Source organism: Rhinolophus sinicus, chromosome 17 (assembly GCF_057876585.1).
Source record: "Rhinolophus sinicus isolate RSI-liver-muscle chromosome 17, RSI-T2T, whole genome shotgun sequence".
Taxonomy (NCBI): domain Eukaryota; kingdom Metazoa; phylum Chordata; class Mammalia; order Chiroptera; family Rhinolophidae; genus Rhinolophus; species Rhinolophus sinicus.
This window is the reverse complement of record NC_142517.1, coordinates 13,316,754-13,341,611: the sequence shown is the minus strand read 5'-3', so window position 1 is coordinate 13,341,611 and position 24,858 is coordinate 13,316,754. Positions and strand designations below refer to the sequence as shown.

The window sequence follows — 24,858 nt, the reverse complement described above, 5'->3', positions numbered from 1 at the left end:
CATTTAGGGAAATAAAAGGGATAAAAATATGTATCCATAAAAAAAAAGTTGTAGAGGAATATTTATAGCAGCTTTATCCATAATAATCCAAAACTGAAAAAACACAAATGTCCTTCAATAGACAAATGGATAAACACATTTTTGTATTGTCATATAAATGTATAATTCTCAACAATTAAGTGAATGAACTACTGATACATGCAAACACATGGTCAAATCTACTTCCTTATTTATTTATGTAAGGCTTAAAAACGGGCTGAGTTAAGTGGTGGTAGTAGAAATTAGATCAGTGAGTGGTTGGGAATGTAAGTGACTGCAAAGGGGTATGAAGGAACTTTCTGGAATGCTGGAAATGTTCTAGATCATGATTGGGGTTATACATGTACATACATTTGTCAAAAATCACAGAATTGCACACTTAACATCTGTGCAGCTAATTGTGTATAATATTACCTCCATAAAGTTGATTGAAGAAAGCCAAACTCAATTAAGAGATTAAAAAAGCAAGCCACAGAATGAAAGGACAAATATCCAGAATATATCATTTAAAAAAATCTTCCTAGAACTCAGTAAGAAAAATACAGATAATCCAATAGAAAATGGTAAAAGACTCAAACAAGGCTTGACATAACAGGATTTTGAATGGTCAATATATTTATGAAATGGGATTAACATCATGGAAATGCAAATTAAAACCACAATGAAATATCACTACACAATGACAAGAATGGGTAAAACTTTAAAAACTGACAATGCAAAGTGTTTTGGTTGATGTGAAATAATTGGAACTCTCATAAGTCGCTAGTAGGATTGTAAATTAAGTGGCCATTTTAGAAAGTTGTTGGGCAGTATCTACTAATGCTGAACATCTGCACACCCTTTGACCTAGCAAAGCCACTCCTAATTTTATACCCAGTACAAATGTGTACATTCATTCACTAGAAAACATTTACAAGTATGTTCATACAACTTTATTCATATAGCCCCAAACTGAGAACAAGCCACATCTACCAGCAGTAAAATGGATGTGTACATTGTGGTACATACATACACTAATGAGATGTACATATTACTGCTACTCCAATTTTCCAAAAAGGTCATGTAATTTACATTCCTACTAGTGATAATAGCAGGGATGAATTTTGCAAAAATAATGTAGAGCTAAAGAAACCAGACAGAAGACAGTATAGTATATAATTCCACTATATGAATTTCAAACAACAGGCAAAACTAATTTGTGGTGTTAGGTTTCAGAATAGTAGTTATCTTTTGGGGACATGGGTAATTATTGGGAGGGGCACCAGGAGTCAGCTGGGATAATGAAAAACTTCTATATATTGATCTAGATTGTGGTTGAATAGGTATAGTCACTTTGTTAAAATTTTAAAGTTATACACTTATGATTTGTGCATTCTTCTGTATGTATGTTCTATTTCAATAAAAGGTTTACATTAAATTAAAATAAATGAAAAAGACCTGAGGCAGTGGGAATAAAGAGAAAGGGAGAAAAGAAATTGATATTAAGGATATTTCGGAGGGAAAACCCACAGGATTTGGTGATTGGTTCTGAGGAAACCAGAGGAATCATAGACGAGAACAAGGTATCCTGGTAGAAGGTAGTTGATACCATTAGTGGAGATTGAAGTGTAAACATCAAAAGAGTCTGAGTCGAGGAATGAGATGGGGTGATGTGCCTAGGAAGATGTGATGGAAGTACTGATGAGTTAATGGACCATGAATATGCTTAAAACGTTTAATCTTTAATGTTTATCTCTACTTAAAATGTTTAATCTTCTCTCTACCCTCTTAGATATATGGAATATAGTTACAATAACAGTTTTAATATCCTTGTCTACTAATTCTGTCATTTGTATACCTATCATTTATTGAACTGTTTCCATTGATTGTTTCCTCTTTATTATGGATTTTCATAAGTTCCTGCTTCTTTGTACACCTGGTAAGATTTGATCAAATGCTGTTCATTGCAAATTTTATTTTGTTGGGGTGCTGAAGATGTTTTATTCTCAGAAACATTCTTGAGTTTTATTGGGATGAAGTTATGAAAACAGTCTGGTTCTTTCAAAGCTTGCTTTTTAAGCTTTGTTTAGTGAGACCAGAGCAGCCTTTAGTTTAGAACTATTTTTGCCCCACTACTGAGACAGTAGCCTTCAGAGTACTCTATTCAACATCCCATAAATTAAGAGATTTTCCACCCTGCTTTGTAGAAACCTGAAATAATCCAAGCCTTTCATGAGCTCTAGTATTTTCTCTCCTTGCTCCTTTTAGGTGGTGCTCCCCCCCCCCCCCCATCATCCAGTATTTTCCTCACAGGCACACACTGACCACTGACCATTACTAAGCTGAGGACTTGAGGGGAACTCGCTGCAGAGTGCTGGCGTTCTCTCTGTGTGGAGCTCCTTTTCTTCAGCATTCTGCTCTATGAATTCCAGCTGCCTTGGTTTCCCCAACATACCAGCTCCAGCTTCATCTTCTCAACTCAGGTTGACCCCTGTCCTCCATCTAGATTCCTTCTCTCTAGGCAGTAGTCTGGGACCCTCATAGGACTCATCCTGTGTGTGTCCCCTCTCTCAGGGAACACTATCCTTTGTTGTCATAATCCAATGTGTACAAACAATTGTTCCCTGTTTTCTAATATTTTGGTTTTCTGGTGGGAGGGTACATATGGTCCCTCTTACTATACCTTGGTCATAAATAGAAATCCAGATGTCTTCTGCAAATACTATTTCTTTCTCCCTTTCTGCTTTCATTTAAAGTGTGTAGAGAGTAATTTTTCTCATCCTTTTCCCACTGGCAGTCTCATAAATCTTACACATTTCTATTTATGAAAAAGCAGTAAACAGGACACACCTGTGTGACTTTCTTCCCTGGGGAACCAAAGGAAGCATACCTTACATTTCTAGTATCTCGTATCATTGAATTCTATCTGTATGACTGATACTTTTTCTTGAAACAAGGTTAGTTCTAGCCCCTTTTCTTTTTTAATGCCTTTTCAACTGTTCCCAATATTATCTGATCAAAATACTGAATTTACTCTGATGGCTGTTAAGCATCAGTGGCCAATCAGAGCTGGATCTGAGTCCTGGCTCAATTACCAAATAATAATAACATTCCTTGAGCTTTTACTATCTGCCCAGGCACTGTGTTAGTGCTTTCTACATGCACTATTTCACTTAATTCTCATGACAACCGTACCTAATAACACAGTTGGTATTATTATTTTAAGTTACAGTATGATGCTCGGCCTCAGAAGTCGGAATGCCTGAGTTGAATCCCTCACAAACCTTGTAATACTCGGGAAGTTCTTTCACCTTCCCAAGCCTTGCAATTCTTCGTCGGTGACGTGAGAAGAATAATATCGCCCTTATAGAGCTGCTGTGAGGACTATAAGAGAAAAATATATGAGGTGTTTAGCATAGTGATTGGTGCACAAAAGCACTTGCTAAAAGGTGACTAGTTGTGTTATTTTTATGTGAAACACTGAGAATAAAAGGGAGGTTAAAACATTCAGAGACATTTTGGGAACTTGATAAAGTGGCTACGGAAATATACCTCCCAGGCCTTCTGTTACAGGGGGTAATTGTAACTGACCAAGGGCTCCAGCTACTAAGCTTTGAAATGCAATGAAATCTTTGTTCAAGGTCAGTCCTCCCATGGGCTGCTCCCTGCCAGTGATGGAGTACAGTGGGGGATCCTAGGCAGACCTGTTCATGGAGCCATGGGACTCTTAACAGTGTCGGCATAGGCTCAAGGACTTCCTAACGGCTCTGGTGCACCTTCATCAGACTGTACTAACTTCTAGGACACTTTCATGCAGCCTTCTCTCCCTCTCGCCTGTGCTTGAGTTCAGACTTGCACTGGGGCCCATGACTGCCAATCTTTTCTGGCTCCCTCTCTACTTCCTTTCATATAGGCGTTCTTCTTAATCCAATACTTGAGCATGTTTAATCCTGTCTTGGTGTCAGCTTTTTGGAGGACCTGGATTAACACACTTTAGTTCTTGTTTGGCTTATTCTGGTAATTATGCTAATCACAAGTTGCAAAGAGTTTTTCCTGACCCTAATCTCAGGGAAATGGTGATCATCACTGTTCTTCTTGGAAGGCTCTCTCCATTCCTCCAATGGTTCTGTCTGACTTCATTCGTTTAATTGCCCACCATGTTTTAACATTGAGAGCCCCCTTGCTGCCATTTTCCTGATTTTCCCTCCCGCTAGCTATATCAGTAGACCGTTCTTCATCCGGCCCCTTTTGTCTCTCTCCTTCTAGAAACCTTGAATTGCCATCCTGCGGAAGGATGTTCACTGGGGTCTGCGTCACACACGTTTGCACTTTCTCAACCTTAATTGCAGTCTACTTCTGGGAATTTGCACGCAGATATCCTTTATACAACTGTTACCCATGATGGAATTTTACCTCTTTGTGTGATGTACTCCTATCATTCCACATGCTATATCAGCTTCCTTGAATTTAGATACTCATTCAGTGTAGTACCGGACAAATACATTCCTTCTTTGACCCTCAAATTCCTCATCATGAAACAGGGATGAATATACGTACAGGTATTCTCCGCTTTTTGAATGTTTGTGTTATGCCACTTCTCTTTCACAAAAGACCTACACACTAGTACTTGTTTTCCCTAACCAAAAGGAATCCAAAGAGGATTTTTGCTTTTATGAAAAACACTGAAAAGTGTTCAGCATGTGTTTTGCAGCAGCTGCGACAGAGGCAGTGAGACTGGCCCCGCCAAGCCCCTTCCCGGGAAACCACACTCACCATCAAGCCACAGTCTCTTGAACTGTAGCTGTGAGCATCTGTGCTTTATCTTGATTTATTTTGTGCATCCGTTAGCAAGAGGTGTCCTAAAGTAATTGCTTCTTCACTTTACACTATTTTGGCTTACAGAAGCTTTCATAGGAAAGCTCTATTTTTGGATACAGGGGGAAACCTGTATCCATTTTGGTTGCTGTCAAGATTCAATGCAGTAACATATCGATGAACTGCAGCCCTCTGCCCAGCATTCAGCAAATATTGGTTTGTTTCTCTCCCTAGGCAACTCAAAATCTAAGATGGTTCTGGTTGTGTTTAGAAGAAATGAAATACTACTTAAACTGAAAACAGTCACGGATGGGAAACAGGCATACAGAAGTTGGCACAGCTACATGGCAAGATCTGAACTCAGAGGTTGCCCTATTTACCAAACATTTATTATAGAATAAAGCAGAAAATTATCTTCACTTCTGCCTTGGGTCAGGTTTTCCAGAAGCAGACCCTGAGACAAGGATTCATGTGTAAGTAATGTATTTATTATTTTCTCCCAGGGGAAATCAGGAAGGAATCGAAGGAAGAAAGATAAAGAAGGATGAGATAGAGACGGGGAGGAAGCCAAACAAGGGTGCGATCTCAGGAAGAAGCCCTGCAGAAGGTCGACTCAGCCCGATCCCACAGGGGAACTTGGAAAATAAGTTAGACGGTACCGTTGTCCTGACCCGAGCCTGCCCAGGGAGCTCAATTCCCATGCATTTCTAGATCTACATGTGTGAGGAGGTGGGGGAGCCGCTTCAGTAGACTGAGGGGAGGCTCCAGATGCTGACCTTTAGGAGCAAAAGCACATGGAAGCTAGAGAAGTACACGATAGTGGTCAAAACGGTACAAAGGGCCTGGGCAGGCCGCCGGCAGTGTCCACCACACCTCCCAGCCTACTTCCTCTGACGTGGCTCCTGTGGTTCTGTTTTCACCTTAGAAGATGCTCGTCTCAAAACACACATATGTTCTTTATTCTAAGGTAGTTAATAACTGAGATTTAAATTAGAGTAAAGAGCTCTTAGATAGTTTCACACTAATATGATTAGTATTCCCATTAGATAACTGCAAAACTACAAAATCCTCGGTATCGTCATCTCCTTACTTCGTCATGCTCTCTATTCTCTTCTCAGCATCAGCAAGTTGGGGTTGGGCAGGCCCGATATTGGCTTTTCCATAACTTTTAATATGTAGATGTCTAAAATAGTCTTCACTTCCATAATAATTAAGCTAATACTTATATAATTTGTATTACGTGCTGTTCTTAATGCTCTCTATACAGTAACTCATTTAATATTTATAACAACTATGCTAGCAAGGGAATACTAGTGTAATCCCATTATGGTTGAAGAAACAAGTGGTTCAGTTAGTAGAGCTGGGATTCAAACAGTTTGGTTCTAGGGTCCATCCATTTTCTCACCAATGACTCCCTGTCAACCTGAATTGGACTAAGTACTTAAGACTAATAAATACTTAGTCCCTGAACTCGGTGCTTCAGATAGCAGGAGGCTTCTATCCTCCACCTTCTTCCTCCAGCTTCTATTTGAGATCACCCCTGGCTGGCTCCATACTCCCTCCCAACAGGACTGAACAGAGGCCAGAATTTTGCCATTTTGACCATCAGAGGTAATTTGAATATAAGAATATCTCCTACAAATCCTACTATAATTGAGTTGATAGATACTTTTTATAGAAATCATCACATCATACTTTCAAAAGGATATAACTGTACATTGTACAATATGAAGCTTTTAAAACACACATATAAATCAGTGTAAGAAGACAATGTTGAAATCCATGGATTGAAGTTCATTTCCCTGTATTTACTTATGGAATCTTCAGGGAAACCTGCAGGTAGAGGAAAGGGTTCTTGGTCACGGGCTCCAAAGAGCTGCATGGCAACCTTTGCCAGCTTTTGGCCTGAAAAGTCAGCTTCCTCATTTAAAAAATGGGATTATTTCTATTTCATCTAACTTAGAGGGGTGGTATATCAAATAAAACCAAATCTATGAAATTAGTTTGTAAATTATTAAAGTGTTAAATGTACACACTGAGTATACTGAAGGATAGATGTTTCTGAATCTTTCCTGCTTTTTATAGTTTTATGACGTTTGCTGCCCTTTAATTTTGTACGAATCATGATGAATTTATAAATTCTTAAGATATTTTCAGTATCGTACTTAAAGTTGAATTTTTAATAAAAATCTTACTGAATAGGTAGCACTTGTTTTCAAAAGTTGTGCCAGCTCTCGGCAATAATTCTGCATTAGACTCTGTTAGCATCCTATTATTTATAATTCAATGCCCTTTTATTGCCCTCCCAGCCCCATCAGACTTCTCTAATGCCGTCATAGTGTGCACAACTACCAGGCATGGCTCTCTGGTTTCTACACTTCTTTCCACTTTCCTGTTAAAATGCATTTGAACCCCCTTAGCCATGCGTATTTTTATAAGCTTATTCTCACTAGAGTGATTGTGATTGTCCTTGAATGCAGTGTGATGTGTTTGGCCTTGGAAACTATTTTTATTTTAACAAAACTTCAGAATAGGCAAAACCTTCATTCCCCAAAATTAATCTCTAAGTGATTTCAGGCACCAAATAGATAAGTAGAAAAGGCAAAACCTGATCTATCTAGATATGGTAGCTGTTGCATCCAGCACAATAGGAGCTGTGGGAAGTGAGAAGGGCGGAGCAGGGCTAAGAAAAGACAGTAGCCAAGAATAGAGTGCAGCGGGGCCAAGGGTCTCAAGCCTCAAGGACTGAGCCCCAATCGAGTCAACGAGTCAACCTGTAGCTTTTATTGGTTAACTTCTAAGCAGGTAAAAGATTGTTAATCTCTAGATCTGTGTGTTATGTAGCCTGCTGGCTGTCTTTCCGAAAGTTCCCATTGTGTTCCAGCTTGTCCTTTCACGCACACCTCCAAGGAATCCATTGAAGGGGAGGGACCAATATGATTCCATCAGGTCTCAGTTTGCTGAGACTTCCCCTCAAAGGAGCTTTTCCGATATCTCTCCTTCGATCCTCAGTTTGCTGAGGCACTCCTTTGTGAAATCCTGGGAAGAGCTCCGGGAACAAACGGTTTGGCAGCTGTAAGACAACAGGTAGCAAACTTTTTTTTAATGGATTTTTGTCAATTAAAATGATAGAAGTGTCTATGATTACTTATTGTTCCTTTTTACGCTACATCATGTGGTGCTTGCAAGTGGTTTTATGCTTGACTTCTCATTACTAAGGATAAAGAATCAAATTATGTTAGAGCTTGTTTTTGGAAACCCAAGGGGCACGTGTCAGTAATTAGAGATATGCCTTCAGTGTCCTTCCCTTGTTTATCCTAAAGGATGTAAAAATATTTCCAATAGTATTTTTTTCTGGGAATCCTTTTAGCGAGGAGACAGTTTTCTAGTGTTCTAATCAATTTAAATGGATGGTTTTAGAACTTTAATCTTAATTATTAATTCTAAAGCCTTACAATTAGATAAAATTCACAAATTATTAGTATAAAAAGATATTTCCTTTTACTAAATGGGATTCAACACATCCTCATTCCTATAGCTGCATGGCATAGGTGTGGATGCCTTTAAGTGGATCTGCCTTTATTTTGGCAGCTTTAAGTGGATCTGCCTCTTTCAATTCATGTAACCTATTATTTATGATGGAGATTTTTTACTATTCATTATAAAATGCATAATAAAATAGGAAGAGTTTATATTATTGGAGTAATTACATACAATTTCTCATACTCTCTGAATGTTTTTGCAGAACTTAAACCCATGAAATTGTTTTTAAAAATTTAAACTTCCTTTTTCCCCCTCTTTGGCAAGTGTTCCATGTTTCAAAAGAACCATTTCCTGGAATTTTATCAGAGTACTTTTACTGGCTTATCTACATCTCTGTTTTCTTATTTGTGTTCTAGTTATATCTGAGAGGAATTGGCAGTTCTGAAGTCAATTATAATACTCTTCATAATTTCATAATAAGATCCGATTTTTGTGCTGGGACTACTCTCAACAATATTATACTGCTATTCACTAGTATTCGTTTGTCAGCTTCTGGGACATATGTACAGGTTGCATTTTTTCATAACAACCCTTTTATTCCCACATAACCTAGGGTGCGTGATTTCAGGGTTCTTTGTGCATGTGTTTAAACAAAATGAAATAGGGGGCCTGTCAAAGCCTGAGATGAAGAGGTTTAAGACTGCATCTGGCTTCATGTAACAGAAACTCAACTCTAGCAGCTTAACGGAATAGGCTTTCCTTTCTCTACTATAAAAGAAGAGTGAACCCCACAATCAGGGCTGGTCAGCTGCTCGAGGAAGCCATCAAGGACCTGAGTTTCTTTCTAGCTCCCTGGGCTGCGATCCTTAGCCTGCACTTTGCATCCTCATGGTTGAAAGAAAAGAGCTCCGCCTCCAGTCATGCAAGGAGGGCAGAGGGCAAAAGTGCTTAGCAGCTGATTTGGTCTTTTGTTATCAGGAAAGTAAGAGCTTTCCTGGAAGTTCCATCCAGTGCATATTTGCTTACAGCTGGTTCACCAGAACTAGGTCACATGGCTAAGGGAGTCTGTGGAGGTGTTTTTAAAGCACATTCAATCAGGCTTGTGTGAAAAAGGAAGAAAGGGGAATAGACGTTGGGTAGGCAACTAGCAGCATCTGCCAGAAAGGGATTTAGGGAAAGGCAAATGAATGGGAAATAAAGTGCTCCTGATCTGAAGGTCAGTCCTGAAGCCGCTCATGATGAATACAAAGAGTGTTTCTGTGAGGTAGGTACCACCCGGAACAAGTCACCTTAGGCTTTACCTTGTCAAACTCACTGTGATTCTGAACTTGCAGATGCAGGAACTGCCCACTCCTCAGGGATGACCCATCTTTCGGATGCACACTCACCCAAGGCTGCAGAGGCAGGAAAACATGGCAAGATAATTCATCGGCTTACAATGAGAAAATTGCTGGCAAGTGTGCCAAAAGTTTGTGTTCATTAACCAAACAATCTCTCCCCGTAGGCAAAGGCACACGCAAAGCCAAAATTCACAAAGGGATAAGAATGGGGTGACTCTGATGGCTAATGTAGTGGGACCAAGCCACGGTAGCCTGCGGCTCCCGTCCTTCACACATTCCGCAGGTAACAGTCCCAGGAATAAAACGCCATGTCCTTGCCCAATGCATCCTCACCCCTAGGCAGTGCAAGGGATGTGTTGCCTGTGTTTGCACCTCTGGGTCTATTTTTCTAGGCTTCAGATTTTGATGAATTCCTCTTTTTGACAGTCCCATTCTTTCCTTATATGTGTTAATATATTTATTCTGGTTACCCCCAAGTCTTGACCTGGTTAAATTAGTCAGGGAACTGACAGGAAACATATGGGACCACTTACAAGGGTGAGGGCAGCTACCCTGCCAAGGGACAGTGGCACAACCTGGGGCTGACTGAGGTGGGGGAATGTCACCATCCCTAGTGTGATGTTGCTTTGGCTCTAGTTCTGGTGAGGGTTGCCAGACAGAAGCTGGGTCTTTGGTAGAGGAATACAGCCATGGCCAACCAATGACCTGTCAGAGAGGCAGCTGTGCTCCTTCTGACAACTCCCATTATTCAAATACAACCAGAAGAGAGGGATCAGGGGAACCCCTAGAGGCCTTGCCGAGAGGCCTGCCTCCTGAGGCACAGAGCAGGTTAGAGGAGGCTGGCGAGGGAATCCGGAGGGGCCAGTGTTGAAAATCCAGCACCCCAAAGGATGGTTCTGTCTCTTCATGGTAGTACCCGGATCTTTCCTCTGATCCAGTAGGTCTTATTTTATAGTTTTTACATCTCAGAGGCCAGTCATTCTAGTCCATTTCCAAAGTACTTCCTACATATGGCAGCCTAGTCTGAGGAGTGGGGTGTTGTGCCGGGGGTCACAGCCTGTACCCTTTTCTCTTCTTCTCTAGGATTTCAGTACTTCTTTCTCTCATCATGGTCACTCCGGTACTACCCCCCCCCCCCCACAGTTAGCTCATTATTGACTTGTCAGGTTTCCCTTTCTACCTGGTTGCTAGGAAGCTACAGATGGTTCTGTAGCTCGTCTTAGTGAAGGATGTATGTTTTATGAGATGTGGTTTTAGCTTCCTCCCTGGTTTCATTGCATTTTATTTCCATTTATTTCTGGTTCTTCCTTTATTCCTTCTTTTACTTTATATACACATTTCTCATATTGGAACATGAGTACCTCTAGGTCTGAGTTTCTCAACCTAGGCATTGACTCTTTGGGCCAGAGAATTTTTTGTTGTGAATGGAGAAGAAGGTGTCTTTATTCACAAAGTATTTTATCTATGAGGGCATTTTGTGCATTGTAGGTTGTTTAGCACCATCTCTGGCCTCTACCTACTAGATACCCATAACCACCACCCCCATATCCACAATAATATCTCCTGGGCAGGCAAAATCAACCTCCGTTGAGAACTATCAATCCAGATGTAGTGGGGGTTAGGCGGAGAGAGAGAGAGAGAGAGAGAGAGAGAGAGAGAGAGAGAGAGAGAGAGAGAGAGAGAGAGAGAGAGAGGGAACTTTTATTAAAACAAGTATGTTATAGAGCAGAATTTAATATTTGCATGAAATTTAAAGACAATAGAGCAAGGGCTGCCGGCTATAATCCTCGACATAAACATCAACAGATACATGTAACAGAGCTATCAGGCGCTGGAGTTTTCTGTAATTTGCAGACATGTGACTGTGGCTGAAGGCTCTGTATGTGCTGTTTCTACTCAGCACCAAGCACAACCATCACTGGCTCGACAGGAAGGCACTTGCACAAAACATTCTGTAACTTTACTGTGGGCTTGAAGGATTGCTTACATCAAGCGTTGAGCAGCCTTCCGTCATATTTCTGGCTCCAACTGTACTCCCTTCTCTCTCACCTCCTCAATTGGGTGCCGAGTAGTCAGGCGACCCCCAGAACCTCATTTTGAGATACATATTTATATACAGATATATCTTTTTATAGATATATCTATAGATATAGCTATCTATCTATCTATCTATCTATCTATCTATCTATCTATCTATCTATCTATCATCTATCTATCTATCTATCTATCTATCTATCTATCTATCTATCTATCTATATCTATATACTGGGGGTGCCAAAAAATGTATACACATGACATGTATTCATCTTTTGTTATCGGTATATATTCAGTATTACAATTTTAATACATTTTTTTTCTTAAAATGTGTATACATTTTTTGACACCTTCTGTATATATAGACGATAGATATGTATATCTATCGTCTATATAAAGTATAATTTCCAGCATTAGCTTCTGAGAGAACAATTTCTCTACTTCATTATACAAATATATACAGCAGAGTGGGGGAAATATGGGGTACAACTATTCCGTAATTGAAGAAAGTCTTAAGTGTTATCTCAGATCAAGGAGCTTGACACAAGTTTAAAATTAGTCTCTTCTACATATTTTCTGAATTTCCCTCTAAGCCGTAATCATTGGAGTTGTGGTTCTTCTTACAAATTAAGGTACATTTTCATCCATTGTTCCATTATCAGATAGTTTCTTTACCTAGGAGGCTCTTTTGGCTGGGGCTGGAGTCATGTATAAACTTGACTAGACCGGAACATCTAAGATGGCTCACTCCCATGACACATTTGATGCTGACTATTGGCTGGTTGTTCTGCCAGGGCTGTGGACCAGATAAGTACACAGGTTCCGGTGCTGGGCTTTTCACAGCATGGTGGCCTTTCTGAGAGGGAGTATCCCAGGAGAGATTGTTACAAGAAAGAGGGAGTGAAAGATGCCAACCTTCTTAAAAATTAGACGCAGGGCAGCACAGAGTCACTTCTTCCGTGTTCTCTTAGCTATGCAGTTACTGGGCCAGCCCCGATTCAAGGGGATGGAAAATAAACTCCCCTTCTTGATGGGGAGAGTGACAAAATTTTGAGACCATCTTTAATCCACTAAAGCTATCAAGTGGTTTTTGGAGGCACATGAATATTTCCCTACTTGGGCCCTAAATTGAGCCATGTTTGTTGTCATTAAATCTGGTATCTGAGCAGCACATCTTTCACATTTGGCCCCTGTCCCGTTGAAATCTTCGGCTTCAATATTGAATTCTTCTTTTTCCTTTGTCTCTTTTCCTTCCTTCCTTCCTTCCTTCCTTCCTTCCTTCCTTCCTTCCTTCCTTCCTTCCTTTCTTTTTTTCATCTTAGACTTTGTGGACATCATTCTCTTCACCTTACATTTCTGTTATCAGGTAAATATGAGGGCATGTTTGCCCATCTGCTACAGGAAGTCCTCTTTGTGTTCTAATATGTTCATTTTCCATAAAAAACTTCCAATCTGGGATAGGGTTGATATGGTTTCAAACCATAATCACTTTTTAAGGGAAGAAGTGTCAATTGGAACTATTTTAAGTTGGTGAGACCTATGCTTATTTTATCTTGGTAACACCCCAGGGCTTCAAGTCCTTTTTTTTTTTTTTTTTTTTGTTTACCCTCCCCACCCAATTTTTTTTTATTGATTTAGGGAATGAATATTTAAAGACAGAAGGATCTAAGGCAATGGAATTGGAGTGAAGTTCTTTAGAATTAGCTTCTAAAAACAATCACATGTCTTAAAAAGACCTCCAATGGGGTACAGTCCAAACTAGGCAAAGCACAAGAGGCCCTTCCCATTCTGATTTGGTCTGATTTCATTCCCTAGTTTCATTTTTTCACCCTGGCCCTACCACATACCGTAAGTTATAACCCAGTACTTAAGTGTTTTGAAGACAGTCTGTATCACTATTAAAAATGCAGATCCTTGGGTCCCACTCAGATCTATGAAATCAGAATCTTTAGGGGTAGGGCCCAGGAATCTGCATTTTAACAAGCACCCCAGAGAGTCTTATGCAGAATAGTTTGAGTCACTCCTAACTGCCTTCATGTGCTCAACCCCTTGGTATACCTTTCTAAGCCTTTTCAAATAATGAAACATACCAGAGTATATGCCACAATTTTCAGGCTAGAAAATATTACCACCATCATCTAGAGTAAAGAAGGATGAATTCCTTCCAAACAGAAGGGTCTGTTCTTCTAGAAGAAACAGCAAAGGTGTAGGAGGGAGAATATAATTCCATTGGCCCAAGGTGGAAGGATAGGGAAGCCTCAAAAACTCTCATGTGTACAAGAACCCCAGTTCTTTCATGGTCTATGCCAAACTGTCCTTTCCTCCTTTCTCACTAAATGTCTGTATCCCCTGGTGAACTCAGGCAACCAGGAATGCCATCTGTCTTTTACCTCTGGACTTTTGTATATGTTCTTCCTTCCCTGGACTGCTGGACCCCAGTCTTCCAACTTAAGACCTAATGCAAAGATTACCCCCTACCCTGATTCTAGGTCATAGTGAGTCACCACCCCTTGCACTCCCATACAATGTCACTTAGGCCATTTTCTCCCGTATTTTTACTCAAATGGCCCTAAGTCCCATACCCTGTGAGTACAAATGCAATCACGTTTGTGATAATACCTGACTGACTATATCATCTTGGTAGCCTTTTCTTTCTTTCTTTTTTTTTTTTTTTTTTTTGCCTTGGGAGCTCCGGGGTTATCTTCCTGTGTTCAAGAATGGGTCTACACACCCTGGTGCTACTGCTGTTCCGCCACCAATTTCTCCTGGTTTCAGGTCTCTCTCCCCCAGAACTCAAAAGCCAAAGGCAAAAATTCCTTTACATAAACCATCCTGACTCCAGTCGGATTGTCTGGCATGGTGGTCTCAGTGTGTCCGCATCTCCCTTCAGATGAATAAGCACAGGCTTTGCCACGTGCTCATCTCTCTTCGCAGAGGCAGTGCTTTGAACGCCAGAGCTGCTAAATGGCTTTGGGAACATAATTTTAAAACTGACAACTGGATAAATACCAGAATAAGCACCAGAGGACGAAAGCCCGACTAGGCTTGAGTTGACCCGAGCCGGCTGACAACCCTACGGTGAACCTGGCTCCAAGATTCCTGGCAGCCACAGTATAAAGGGAACACCTGTTAGCCGATGCGTTGTTTTCTTTTGTCAGGCGGAAGTAGCGCTGCCAGATGCTTTCTACAAAATCCTGGACGCACTTGATACATTCCTATCAGCAAGCTCAAATACCTTGCGAACCTGGGCTCCCGGCCACCCCCAAGGATAGGCAGAGGAGGAGCTCTGCTCCGGGGGCTTCCAGAAGCAACCCCGAAGAGGGTCTGGGGAGAGACGTGGGACCGGCCCTCGTCCTCCCTCTGCTTGTCCGCTGGCACTCTGGGTTCTCGGTGACTTTGCTCGATTCCGCGAGTCCTGGCACCGCTTGCGGGGAGGAAGCAGTCAGCCAACCTTTTCCTTTAGGCCCTCAGTAGGGAAGGAGGTGGTCCTCGGGTGGCTTGAACGTTCAGGCAGCGGGCTGCGCTCCCAAAGGGGCGCCGTGCGCGGACCCGGTCGCGGCCTCCCGGAGGCCTCCCTTGCCCGCGAGCTGCCTCCGGTTCACCCACCGCGTGGGCTTCAGATCGCGCATCTACAGCCCGCAGGACTCTTGCGGAAACCCATGCGCCGACTGGGTCTTCGCGGGCTCCGGGGCGGGGCCTCTAGTGAGGGCGGGGTTAGGCTCTCCGGGGAGGGCGGGGCCTCCAGAGGCGGGTTTACGGGGCGGGGCCTTTAGATGGGGGCGGGGCTTCGGGAGGCGGGTGGGGTTTCGGCGCCCGGAGGCGGCGGCGGAGCCTGAGGGGAGGGGAGAGGGCAGCCGGCCGCTGGGAAGCAGTGAGTCACCTGATCGTCGCTCGCGCCGCCCGCCGGGTTCGCTGGCTGCCGTCAGTCGGGTCGCGCCGCGCCTCGGCTCTGGTGAGTGGCTCGGCCGTCCTTCCTCGGGAGGGTCCGGGCAGCGGCGCGCGGTCGGGGCTGCGGGCCTGTGAGGGGCGGCCCGTGGGCAGGTCTGGGGTAGGCGGCGAGGGGGACCCGGGTGGCAGCCTTCTAGGCGGGGCGGCTTAGCGGGCCCGCGGGGGGCGGCTGCGGCCGCCGTTCCTGGAAGTGGCCGCGTCCGCCGGAAGGGGCGACCCGTCGGCGCCCGGTGGCTCGTTGCGCCGGGCCAGCGCCGTTGTTTACCGGCCCGCGCTGTACTTTACCTCCGGGCGGGGCGGGGGGCGGGGATGTGCCAGGGGGCGCGCGGTCCCGGCCGCCGGCTCCTCTGGCCTCCGCCGCTGGGTCACCCGGGTCCGAGCCCCGGCTCCCCAGCCCACGGCCCGCCGGGCTGTGACACATCAGCACCGCCCGCGCGTCCGGGCCCAGGCTCCGTATTGTCCTCCTGCGCCCTCCCACCACCCTCCGCAGCCGCGGCGTCCTGCGAGCTGTTAGCCTGGATGTGAGTCGCGCGTGTAATCACGTAAGAACGACCGAGTTCGTGGCTGGAGCAGAAATACCACCTTGTGGGGGCTGGGTTTAGCCAAGAATGGTTTGGAGGACCGGAGATCCCAGGGCTCCCTTTGTTGGAGTTTTGCCCACACGTTGTAATTAAGACTCCCACAATATGGTGAAAGACACCAGCTTTGTGCAGTAACACGAGTGCCATTGCTTTCTCATTCTTGTACAGCAGTTTCATGTCATTGAGTAGAATTGCGGAGAATCCTTTTGTGCCCTGAGCCTTCTGGGTTAAACTTGGGCTGATTCAAGGTATAGTGTAATAGTAATTGTGAAAGAACGTGTGTGGGCAAAACAAGCTACAATGCCATGCTTGAAGTAACAAAGGCTGTTTTGTGGGGATGCTTATCTTTTTGGAGAATTGTGTCAGTGTTGGGACTGCTACCCATGGAGGATGCCATCACTAGGTGCTTGTTCATATATTTTAACACTCCTGATTGCATCCCAGAGGGTTTGCATTTACGACAGTTCAGAAAGATAAAGGGTGGAAACAGCGGATGAGTTAGTGAGGGAGCACTTGAGCGCTTCACTTGGTCAAGGAGAGAAATGGGAAGAGGTCGGCTTCTTCCTGGTCTTGGGTAGTGAGTGGTGCAAGGGCTGGGTTGGGCTTGAAGGCACTTGCCACTTCTGCCTTTAGATTAAAGGGGGTGGGGGTGCGCGCGCACACACACACGGACACACACACACACACACTCGTGGTGAGTCAGCTTGGAGTAGGATGGTCTTGGTTTAGTGATTGCATTGAGTTGTTTGTTGTTTAGCCTATGGCTGTGTCAAGTGGTTTACCATTGTTCAATGTGTTGGTTGGATAAGAAGGTGGGATGACTCCTTAAAAAAGTTGGGTTGCTGAGTCATTTGTCCCAGCCTGAGAGGTAATTAGGAGCAGCTGGTATGGATACTCTCATCACATGCCTCCACTATAAGAAGCCAAGGAGCATTGAAGAGGGCTTGCTGCAGAGGGCTGAAGGGGACCCAGCTAAGATTGTCTGTTTCGATACAGGTAACCAGTGGGTGAAGTGTAAGATCATTCACTCTTAGGAAGTGGCCAAGTAGTGCTCAGGTGTTGTTTAAACACAGAACAGCCTCCTGACGGACTGCCTGAGAATAAATTTGTGCTGGAGGGAGCTGAAACTGAGAAAGAAATTCACAGCTAATAGTAACCTAGTAACACTATTTTAACAAAAATATTTTCGCCTCTTATATAGTTAGTTTTTTGTTTCCCTTTTGTGGTTTTGTTGTTGTGTGGTTTATACATTTCACAAAGTGAACTTAATTTGTTCTTCATAAGGATTTCTCTATGAGAACACAGAAGGAGACTTCCTCTTGGTTTTCATGGCCCTTGGCTTTTCATGCACACGCTAGTAGTTTCCGGTGGCAGAGACAATGGTTTGGATAGTATGGGTGGAATTAACAGGTCTAGTTGGGTCAGGTATAGAAAGAGCTGTGTAATGAAAAGCCAACTTTTGTCTGTCTCATTCTCTTAGTTATGGTGCTAGTGCCTTTACAGCTTGGATTACTTCTTGCTTTAAAAATGACCCACACTTACCAGCCCCCCTGCTAGCAAAGTTTAGGAATGGGAAGTGGAGTGGGGATCTGGCCAGTACCTTTGGTCAAAAGAATGACTAATTCTTATTGATGGTAATTTATTTAAAACATTTATATTTGAAAAAATGGTTTTGGACTAGAGGATATTAGAAATCATGATTTTTGGTGCTCTAAGTTTTGGATCAGAGGATATTAGAAATCATGATTTTTTTTTTTGATTTTTTTTTAGGTGTTAGGGTCTCAAAAAGGCGGGATGCAAAATGATTCATTTGGAAGAAAATGGGAAAACTGATTTTTAAAATTTTACTTTTCTGTAAAATAAGACATTAACTTCAAGATACAAATTAACAGTCATGTATTCATGTTATATAATATGGATACATTCCCCCCATTTTCTGTTGGGGTACATAAAAAGTTTATTAACCACTGGCCAAAACATTCTTTCAACAACTGGAATACTTTAAAAAAAAAAAGAAACCCTCCTGATTTCCTCTTAAGACCTATCATTCTTTCAAAATGTTCTTAATAGTCATTTTTATTTCATATTTAGTTCTATTCTTTTTATACTGTACTTTAAAGTTTAGAAGCTCGAGTATAAATTTCTTATACTGTTGCTGTTGGGAAAGGAAATAACAAAGAATATAGAGTTGCCCATTACATTTGATTCCATGAATTTTGAATTTGGAGACAAGCCAGGTCGGTGGTTGGTTTATTTAAATAAATGATCTGAAATGTAGTAATATGTGAAAGGGTCCAGTGGGAACACCTGATGATAATCTATACACTGGGGCATGATTTTTGTGTAATGGATTCTTTTAAAATTATTCTGTACTGTGTTACTCCTTGAAGTCTTCGTTTTTTGGGGGACCAGGTATATAGCCTCTTTAACAAGGATTAATAAAACTACGTAGTCTTTCCGTCTGACTTATTTCACTTAGCATTGTATCTTCTTGGTACATCCATGTTGTTGCAAATGGTAAGATTTCATTCTGTTTTATAACAGAGTACTAACCCATTGTGTATATGTGCCACAATTTCTTTATCCAGTCATCTGTTGATGTGTGTTTCAGTTGTTTCCATGTCTTGGCTATTGTGAATAGTGCTGCAGTAAACATAAGGGTGCATATATTTTTTCGAATTAGTGTTTTGGATTTCTTTAGATAAATACCCAGGAGTGGAATTGCTGGGTCATAAGGTAGTTCTATTTTTAATTTTTTGAGGAACCTGCATACTGTTTTCCATAGTGGCTGCGGGTTGTGTGTGTGTGTGTGGGAGGGCGCGCGGGGAGGTTGTGGGTTGGGGGTTGGGTGAGAACGGTGAAAGGATTAGGCAATATAAATAGGTAGTCACAAAATAGTCACGGGATATAAAATACAGTATGGGGAATATAATTAATAATGTTGTAAAAACTATGTATGCCATCAGCTGAGTACCAGACTGATAGAGAGGTCATTTCATAAATTATATAAATGCCTAACCACTGTGCTGTACACCTGAAACTAATATTAAATAATATTGAATGTCAACTATAACAAATATCTATATAGATATGAGATATAGATTTACATATATATGTATGGCCATGGGATGTAAAGTACAGCATAGGGAGTGTCGTCAGTGGTACTGTAATACCTACGTATGGTGTCAGATGTGTGGTAGACTTGTTGGGGTTATCACTTTGTGAGATGTGTAAATGTCTACTCATTATCTTGTTTTATACACCTGAAACTAATAATAAAAAAAATAGACTACATATTCAGCAGATCTCTTGAGAAGTGGCATTCTCCTTGCCCCCGCCCCCAGGAGAATGTGCTTTATTCAGAAAATCAACTTCGTAGATATGCTGGGAGATTATTGAGTTTAGTCTCCTAGGCCATGTGAGAAATGATGCTCAAAATAAAGAATGTGAAGCCTTTGAAAATGACCCTTGAGAGATTCTCTTCGCAATGCTCGTGCTGATCTTGCCAAGAGGTGTGTTTTAGGAACTACCTCCTCCTTCTAGTTTTCTGACTAATGTTCTGTTGTTAATGGGAGAATTGCTGTAACCCTAAAACTTGCCTTTATTTCCTGAGGGTTCTACTAAATGGAGGGTGTATTTTATGTGGTGGGATGGATGATTTATGAAACTATTTTTTCTTACAAACATATGCCAAATAAGGAGCCCAAGACAGGGGTAATTTGAGCACTGTTTGCCAAAATCCAGGACCCTTGGAGAGAGTAATTATTTTAGGACTGCAGATAAAATATACTCGTAGACTTGCACCACCATGAAACCTGGGCTTGCTCAGTGCATAGCACGAACAGAACTGAAGTCGTGGGTTTGAATACACAGCTGACAGAGATGCGGTAAGCGAAGTGGTTAAAAATGGGAGATGAGGAGCCAGACTCCCCAAGGTCAAGTTCTAGCTCTGTTACCCGCTTTGAAGCCTTGGACATACTTCATTTGGTTGTGCCTCCATTTCTCATCTGTAAAATGGGGGTGGTACTAGACTCTGCATCATAGAGACTGTTTGCAAATTAAATGTGTTAATAAGTGTTAAGTGATTAGAACATCGATACATGCTAGGTGTTGTCTGTTGTTCAAAATTGGGGAAGTGCTTGGTTGCACAGCTGCATTTTGCAGCCTCCTTGAGCTGAATTGCAGCCATTGATCCGAAGGAGGATGGAAGGAGCATGTGGGTGTGAGCAGGTCGCTGCTATTGGAAAGACAGTACAGGTGAACATTCTGAAAGTAAGTTAGTAGCGGCATCTCCGACACCCAATTTCTGAGGGCCAGGAGGAATTAACAGCCGTGCAAAATGCTCTAGAAGCAGACATTACTAGTTAATTGGAATTGGCTTTTGAAGAAATAAAAACACTTGCTATCTGCATCCAGTCTACGCTCCATGTTATAATTGAGGACGTTGTAGTCCGGTGGTTTTAGTAACCTGTAACATCGGGACATAACTCATTTCTTGATTCTCATTCCTGGGTAGCTTGTTGGGAACATTTGGAATGTAAATTTACTTTCCACTTACTTCTGAGTATTGTATTTCTTTTTAATGATATGCCAACGCTAATATAGAAAAATTATCCATAATAAACAGAGGATATATTTATCATACGGCTTCTTGCACCTGTCAGTAATTCAGAAAGGTTGCATCAAACGTTTTGACTATTCTTTCGATTAGTATAAGTTTCTTTTTTTTAAGATTTTTTTATTGGGGAAGGGGAACAGGACTTTATTGGGGAACAGTGTGTACTTCCAGGACTTTTTTTCCAAGTCAGGTTGTCTTTTCAGTCGTAGTTGTGGAGGGCGCAGCTCAGCTCCAGGTCCAGTTGCTGTTGCTAGTTGCACGGGGCGCTGCCCACCATCCCTTGTGGGACTTGAGGAATTAAACTGTCAACCTTGTGGTTGAGAGCCCACTGGCCCATGTGGGAATCGAACCGGCAGCCTTAGGAGTTAGGAGCATGGAGCTCTAACCGCCTGAGCCACTGGGCCGGCCCTCTACTAGTATAAGTTTCTTGATGATAAAGATGATGAAAAGTCTTCTGTTTATCTCCCATGGAACATTTAATGTGCCTTGGCTGTGTTTGTTCAGTAAACCGTTGCTGCACTGGTGGTATAATATGGAATCATTTTAGTTCGGTGGTTTTGAAACGGGAATTTTTAAAAATGAAGGAAAGAACAATATGTGTTGTATCTATTAAGCTGCATTAAATGACTGAGTTGAAACTCTTCATCATTTACAATTCTGTTTTCTGTTTTCATCATTGGTGTCAGTCTTGAGGAAACAGCTGGATTTAAATCATTCTTTTAGTTCATCTCCTGAAATAGAAAGATAATTTAACTTGTGGCTTTTTTTTTCCTTGTAACTGACTTAGAATTGAATTGAGCAAAAAATAATTTGGGTTGTCTATGTGTTAAACCTCTTATGCATCTAATACTTTTCCTTTAATAGCATCACTTTAGAACGGATCCTTTGTTTTGTATCAGATCAGGGACAGTTTAGAGAATATTAATAGGATAATAAAAATTGCCTCTAAGCAAACATGAGGAACAAAGAAATAGTGGTTGCCAGTATCTTTGTTGTATAGTGACTATTGGGTGTGTAGTGAAGTTGGCAGGCTCCTGGTTTCTTTCTCAGAACTGGCACCGTTTAGAAAATGTTACCTTGATGCAGCTGAAGCTGTGTGCAAATAATGTTCTTTTAAAAATAAATTTAAATTGTTTTCTTAATACCTTAGGAAACTCATTATTCAAAAAAATATTTTTGTAATAGAATATTTATTCCCAGCTTCTATCTGGTAAAGTTATTTTTACTTTTTTAATTGGTCATTTCTTACATTGGATCAGAGTTGTAGTGGACAGTTGCACTCCATTTCCCCGTCCCCATTAAAGTGGAATTTCACTCAAAAGTGTTTTATGTAGTCGGGTCATTTTTTAAAATTCCCTTTTAGCTTGGACATTGGTGGTATACCACCTCCAAGGTTGTAGACTAAATAGAATAAGGGAAATGTCTTTCTCCCCCACACCGCCTTTTTTCCACTGATTCTTCTTTTTACTGACTTGTCTGTCTCTAGGATTCCCAGCAGAGATGTTTTTAGCTTATGTTCCTGTTGAAGAAATGGAGAGACCCATCCACTCAACTCCGTTTTCTAGTATCTTCATATTCTTAATGCCGTATTCTCTAAAGTGTACCACCACCTTTTAGAAGTCAGAAAAATCAGTGAAGAGAGTTACTCATCCATCAGAGAATTTATTATAAAATGTGTGGCTATAAAAGATTTATTAGTCTTTTAATAAATTTATTAGGTTGTAATTATTAGGTTGTCATTTTATAATAAGTGGTTTTGGTAAGATCAGTGATTTCATTAGTGTTCATTTTGCACTTAAATATTATTTTTTAAAATGTAAAGTGGTTATTAAATCTTGGCCCAAGACGCTTTTCAGTTTCAAGGTATCTGATGTCTCTTTATTTACTCTGTTTTTCTGAGTATTCCCAACACTGCTTAAGGATCTCCTGTAGGTAGAATTTATCACTTAAATTAGAAGGAGAAATAAGAAAAAAAAAAAAAAAACAAAAAAAGCCCTTGACCCTCTTAATCATTTTTTCCACTCATTAATAAAAGACTTTTGAAATAGAAAATTGCCCCGCTGAATAGGGTTACTTGCCATCATTCCTATCTGTCACCCAGAGAAATAAAAGGAAATGCCAGTTAGGGATGAGTCTGTAGCTGCTATGACTGGCCTACTTAATGGGCTCTTTGTGGTAAAGGACTGTCACAAGTACTTTTAAAGCTCTTAGATGTATTTCTTTGCATTTTAAAAAGCCTTTTGCCTCTGAGGGCATGCCTGTTGTGGTTGGCCTAGTTTGTTGTTTGTCCCAGACCCCAGGAGGCCTGGGACACCTTTTCCTTTTGATGAGCAGGTTGGCAGCCTTGCTCACCGAGGCAGAGGAGCTCAGACACTTGCAAGCTTCTCTGCCCTTGCTTCTCAGATACCAGTGTGGAAACGTCCTCCCGCCTTTCTGTTGCGTTGACTTGAGGCAGCTCTCCAATGCCGAGAAAGTTAGGAATAATTGTGATTTTAAGTTTCAAGGCACTTTCTTCTCTTCCCTTCCTGTGCCTGCTGCCCCTCGCCCCACACTTAACACACACAGCCAGCTTTTGCGTGCGTAGATAGTAAGTTTGCTAACTTCATTTCAACATTCGTGGTATGCTTACATGTTTGATATTAGGTTTACGTTTGATTTATGAACAAATATTTATGCCTTTATATGCCAGGCACTTTTGTAGATGTTGGCAATACCGAAGTTTTTAGGAGTTACAGAACTTTTCAGGAGTTCCAGTTGAGTAGGCAAGCAAACCCTTACTAGAGCTCCTGTTAATTGCTGTAATAGCAACATGTAAAGTGTGCCCTGGAACCATAGAATATGAGAAGCCTCACTTGTGGGGAAGTGGGAAAGCACTAGGAATGTCGGTGATAAATGATTTAGTGGAGGAAACAGCTTGTTTTGACAACTCTTTTGAGAAGCTAAGTAATGGAGTAGAGAAGAGAGAGCGATTTTAGTAAGGGGAGGTTGCGTCAGGAAGGTTGTTTGTCTATGCATGTATATGTTTAAAAATAAGGTCAGTGGGGAAAAGGTTGAAGATGCAAGATATGTCTTTCTTTTGTCTTATGGTTGCAAGATGGGCTGCCACAGTTCAAGGGTCATAAGTAAATATGACTAAGTTTCTTGGAAGAAGACTTTTTTTCCTGGGATGACTCTTTATCAGTGAGAAAAACCTTTCCCCAAAGCCTCATAGGTAGATGCCATCCCAGCCATCTCCTCTGTTCATGGGCCAACATTGCACATAAGCCTATGCCTGAATCAACCAATATCAGGGAAATGGGACCACTGTAAGTGGCTTCAATGGATCGTGCTTCATCTTGATTGGGAGTGGAGTCCGCTTCCCCAGAAACACGTGGCCTGAGGTAGAGATTTGCGAGTACAATCAGGTTTGGTCAGAGAATGAGGGGATGAATGGTGCTGGGGGGTCACCAGTATCATCCTGTCTGCCCCCAATCACCAGCGCTGCACACAGACACAGACTTCTGAGGAGGAAAAGAAAGTGTGGTTGTCTTTGGATTTGGAATTTTAGGTGACTTTTTTTCCTTTTATCTCATTATATTTCATACTATGACCAAGTATTTTATAATCAGATTGATTAAATTAATGTTTTATTTAAAAATTATTTGAAAATTGAAAATGCCCGTCCTCCTCCCCAAAAATACATATAGAGGAGTATAATTCTTTCACTATTCTAAACAGTTCTAAAGTTCTTTGTCGTTCTCATAATGCGTTCAGGGAGAGGAGAATACATAACTAGATTATATGTGTACCAAGAGAACCACTGCTTCGTTTAATCTGCAGGACATCCCCACCTGTGATTCCTGTGGCTCACTGAGTCATGAGGCTCGCTAGCCTGGCTTGAAGACGGGTTGATTCATTGACTGGATGGGCCAGGATTCTTTGGAACCCAAACTCTTAAGTCGGGGATCCAAACAGGAACATCAATTGCTCTGTCTCTACAGACACGTTCCCCTCCTAGGAGAGAAGGCTGTCTGTGGTTAGC

General features: G+C 41.8%; 1 protein-coding gene and 1 long non-coding RNA gene across 5 annotated transcripts in view; one reads left to right on the top strand and one right to left on the bottom strand.

Annotated features, from left to right (window-relative positions):
* Positions 1 to 5,299: 5,299 nt before the first annotated feature.
* Positions 5,300 to 16,152, bottom strand: LOC109446481 (uncharacterized). Its single transcript, XR_016019827.1, has 3 exons — positions 15,571 to 16,152; positions 9,618 to 9,710; positions 5,300 to 7,906 (listed from the first exon to the last, which is right to left on the bottom strand). It is a non-coding gene; the product is annotated as an uncharacterized LOC109446481 (long non-coding RNA).
* BACH1 (BTB domain and CNC homolog 1) overlaps positions 7,806 to 24,858 on the top strand; it is a 54,826-nt gene continuing 37,773 nt past the window's right edge. The window contains exon 1 of one of the 4 annotated variants that reach the window (XM_088794523.1): positions 7,806 to 7,920. The gene's annotated coding sequence lies outside the window, so the exon portion shown is untranslated. Of the gene's footprint in view, positions 7,921 to 15,495; positions 15,643 to 16,157; positions 16,181 to 24,858 lie in introns of those variants that run through there. The other 3 variants (XM_074326237.2, XR_002137214.3, XM_074326244.2) reach the window with 3 other exon arrangements.